General features: G+C 40.8%; 1 non-coding gene across 1 annotated transcript; it reads right to left on the bottom strand.

The window, feature by feature from the left end:
- Positions 1 to 3,646: 3,646 nt before the first annotated feature.
- Positions 3,647 to 3,719, bottom strand: trnah-aug (transfer RNA histidin (anticodon AUG)). Its single transcript has one exon. It is a non-coding gene; the product is annotated as a tRNA-Tyr (tRNA).
- Positions 3,720 to 4,363: the final 644 nt, after the last annotated feature.

The following is a 4,363-nucleotide window of genomic DNA, read 5'->3' as shown; positions in this document are numbered from 1 at the left end:
AGTATAGAAATTGGGGCAAAGAGAAATCCATACGTGGAAAGGGAAAGTTAAATCTCTGTGAAAATCATTAGGATAACTTATCACAGAGGAAATAGGAAACTCTTGAAGGGTACAAGATCTGAGGTTTTCATTGCAATAAAGTAGGCCACATGAAATCAGTGTTGGAGAACGAGGGAAAGCACTGGAAATTCAGATGCAGGGAAACGAAACAAGCCTGGATGTTTTGTTGACGTGGCAATAGAAAGCACAGTGGAGGGTGGAAAGCTGAATCAGAGTGCACAAGCCGATCAGAGGTTGGTAAGGGGGAAGTGCCACATCTGCTTTAACAATATACCTGCAAAGTTAAAGTTCATTTACCTTGGCCAGGGGAAGCAGATAGAGAGGGAACAATATTGAGGGACACAGGATCGTGCCTGTCTGTGATTCAAAAGGAGGGAGAATAATATACTCCTGAAGAACTATGTATACGGGAATTCATGGTGGGATGAAAAATTGCTCAGTTATGTACAGTGAGGCGAGAGTGGGCAGAAAGAGTGGGGAATTTCTGCTGGGAGGTCTGGACAAACTCTCAGCTCCAAGAATACAATTTGTGCTTGCAAATGATATAGCTCAATCACCGGTAAGCGTGCTGCCTACTCCAGTTGAAAAGCCAGTCGAGATGCAGGCAAGTGCAGCAATGCAGGACGTTTATCAAGGAATTTTCCCAGATTGTGTCTTAACGCGATCACAAAGTCACAAGCTGAAGCAGGAGAAATCAAAAGGCACGGATAAGGAAGCAGAAATATGATCACAATTTTTTTTGTCAGGTAGGTGGGACACAGCAAGGGACAAACGTTAATAACGCAAGTATATTCAGCTCCACTATGCTACTGAGTTACAGCAGAAAGATGAATAATTAAAGCAGTTGGATCAGAAGACATGTACTTGGAAGGAGAGTGAATGCATCCCCGTGTGATATTACTTCGCAAATGATATGTTAAGGAGGAAGTGGAGAGCAACACATACTCAAGCAAGTGAGAAATGGGCAGAATTTATTTTTCCAGTAGGGTACAGAAAAGTGGTGCTGCGAGTGCCGCATGTGCCACAAATTGGAGGGTACGTAGGCGTGATGAAAACGGAGGCTAAAATACAAAGACATTTTTACGGCCTGGATTGCAGGGGAATGCTTTTGAATTTTGCCAGACGTGTCATACATTTCAACTAATAGGAAACCATGGGAAATAATAAAGCCTGCACTTTTAATATCTATCCCAGCGTTCGACGAATCTTTCTTAAGTGTCTTCATTCATTGTGAAGTTTTCCTACATCCAATAAAAGATGGGAATAAGTATTAATTAACAGAAAAAGGATGTATTGAGGAGATTTCCAAATGTTGTTCAATCATGCAATATGACAGCTAAAAGGATAGTGGACGAATTCCGGTTTTTAAAGAAACTAGATTAAGTCTACCATCAGAGATACAATTAGCTCAAGGGTCAAACTTCACGCCCAAACTTTTCATGGAGTGTTTAGATAGCTTGGAAATAAAACGATTCAAATCTACTGTGTACAATCCAGAATCACAGGGTGCACTGGAAAGGTGACGTCAATTATTAAAGACTATATTGAGGTTTTATGGTTCAGAGTAGCCAGATTATTTCCATAAGGGAGTTGCGTCAGTGCTGTTTGCGATCTGAGATGTACCAAAAGAATTCACCAAACGAAGTCCATCTGAAACCAATTTTGGGCATAAAGTAAGAGGACCATTCAAATTTATTAAGGAAAAAGTAATAAGTCCGATTACAGAGACCACGCATTTGGATGATGTGTCAAATTTTAGAGTTGAACTAAATAATGTTGGGAAGTTGTCGAGACAGTATTTAAAAGTATCGCAGCAAATGGTGAAGCAGGAAGTGTATGAGAAATCAAAGAATCACAATTTTGCCGCTGGGACTAATGCAATTATTTAAAATTCATTAATCTGTGAAACTTTAAAGCAAGGTTTAAAAGACCTTATCAAATTGAGAGGAAATTGAGTGAGGTTAGCTATTTGATAGGGACTCCAGTCATGAAGGAATCTCACAGAATGTGATGGGAATATGCTCTAACGGTATTTTGGCAGAGAACGAACGCAAGAGGAGAATGTGTTTTTGACTACAACACACTGCAAAGAACCAACGTCAGGGAATTCTGCATTGGACGTTCCTGAAATAAAATTGGACAATGCAAAAGTTGTCCAAAAAGTTATTCAGTTATCTTCCAGAAGAAAATCGAAAGAGTTATTACTCTTGCATGGGGAGATCTGCTGAAATCTACTGGGAATTAATAATCTAATTGTAGATGATGTAAATATAGGAGATGCTGTTCTGACTCTGTGACATCCTTGCAGGCATAACCCTTTAAAGTTGTACAAGTTCATAAGGAGATATCACGTATGCACCAAAATGGCATAACCGAACTGAGTTCCAATGAATAGAGTTCACCCATCATCATGGTGCCAAAGCCAGAAAAGACCCAACAGTTATATGTGGACTATCACAAAATCAATGTTGTTAGAAAGACTGATGCGTATACATATCTGCAGTTGGAGGACTGTGTGGAAAAGATTGGAGGAGCAACTTGCATTTCTTAGTTGGACTTCCTCAAAGGTTATTGGTAGGGAACTTTGACAGAAAGATCAAAGGTAAATTTGTAACGCCAACTGGACTGCAGAAATTTAAAGTAATGCCGTTTGTACGAAAAACACTTCAGCCACATTTCAGAGGTTAACTGAGAGGGTAATTGCCGAATACGCAACTGTGTGGTGTATATTGTGCCTGGTGACTATCAGTCTCTCGTGGATTGAATATTTACAGCATTTATCGGGCTTTTTTGATCGAATTCGGAAGTCAAACTGGTTTGTAAACCTAGCTGAAAGTGAATCTGCCAAAGCCAAAGTCACCTTCCTGGGAAACGTCGTTGAACACGGACAAATAGCCCCACGGGATGTGAAATCGAAAGTTACAGGGGACTTTTGCACATTGTTGACGAAAAGAGCAGTACTACGGTTCCCCGCATTGAGTGGCTTTTACTGAAAGTTTGTTCTGAATGTTTGCAGTGGGACTACTCCACTCACCGAACGGTTAAAAACAGGCAAGAAAATTCAGTGAACACAAGACTTTCAAAATGTTGTTTTTCTCAGAGCAGAGCTGATTGTGAGGAGACATGATTGACGTGTATGAAATCATGAGGAGCAAGGAATTACAGATTGAAGGAAACATTTGCTCTTGATCGATAAGATGCAGAAAACTTTGAATAGACTGGTAGGAAAACTTTATCAGTCAGCGGGTAGGAGACTCGAGAACTCACACTCTATAAAGATCAGTTGGACAGTTAACCCTTCATTCTTCTCTGATTCCACTGGCCAAAGAGTTTCGAAAAATGCTCAAAGCAGAGCATCACCGCGAGGAACAGTTATTCGATCGGGGGCTTTATGAAATGGAAAGGTGCCCATAAGTCACCTGCGCGACTATTCGGCTTCCCTCCTGTGATGACGCTGGGACATTGACTCTCATGTTCTCGGGGGCATTTAATGAAGGCATTCTCGTTCCTGCAGATGAGGAGCTCACACCATATTTCGGCTTTTGAAAAATCAGTTTTTAAGCGGGATTAAAATCTCCCCTGCCTGCGAGCCAGGTAGGATTCGAACCTACAGTCTCCGGATTTATAGTCAGGCGCGTTATCCATTGCGCCACTGGCCCGATGCGGACTCGGACAAGCCGTGATGTTAATACGGACACGGTTAATAGCAGTCATGTTCACCAGTTGAACAAGCAATAAAGATAATCACTGTCACTGCTTCAGTCTAATCTTCATCACCTTTCAAAGCAACGAATTTTCCAAAAAAAACACATATGTCCTCATGAAGCTTCCATTCACACTCTGTCTGTTTAGTCATTTAATGGAATGTGATGTGATGAATTTCGAAACCACTTCTTCAGCATAACTGACGTGAACGTGAGCCTAATCACCACATTGTATATACCAGTTAATTTTCAGAGGTTTCGAGTACAGTAGCGACTTTTGCGAATATGCAGGGAAGTGAATACTGTGAACCAAGCAAAAAAATCCCTTCATGGAAATTAATCCAGTGCAAAGTCAAACATATGAGAACGGCAGATGACGTAAACATTCCTCTGCATCACTCTGCACAGATGCTTCTCCAAGAATTGACTCTTTTCAGAATTCTTCTTTGTACTTTTGACTATCCCAGTTGCAGATATTCTTTCAATCCACAATCCTGCTGAAAACTACTCACTTAAGAATAAAATAGTTGAGTATCTATTCGACCAGCTGATGTCCCAAAGTTCCGTGTTCCATGTGAATACAAGTTCTTGCAGGTGAA

The sequence above is a fragment of the Chiloscyllium plagiosum genome, unplaced genomic scaffold, assembly GCF_037043375.1.
Source record: "Chiloscyllium plagiosum isolate Xiang-an unplaced genomic scaffold, Cpla_swu_hap1 HiC_scaffold_21, whole genome shotgun sequence".
Taxonomy (NCBI): domain Eukaryota; kingdom Metazoa; phylum Chordata; class Chondrichthyes; order Orectolobiformes; family Hemiscylliidae; genus Chiloscyllium; species Chiloscyllium plagiosum.
Note: the sequence above shows the minus strand (reverse complement) of the source record. Positions and strands in the feature narration are given on the sequence as shown.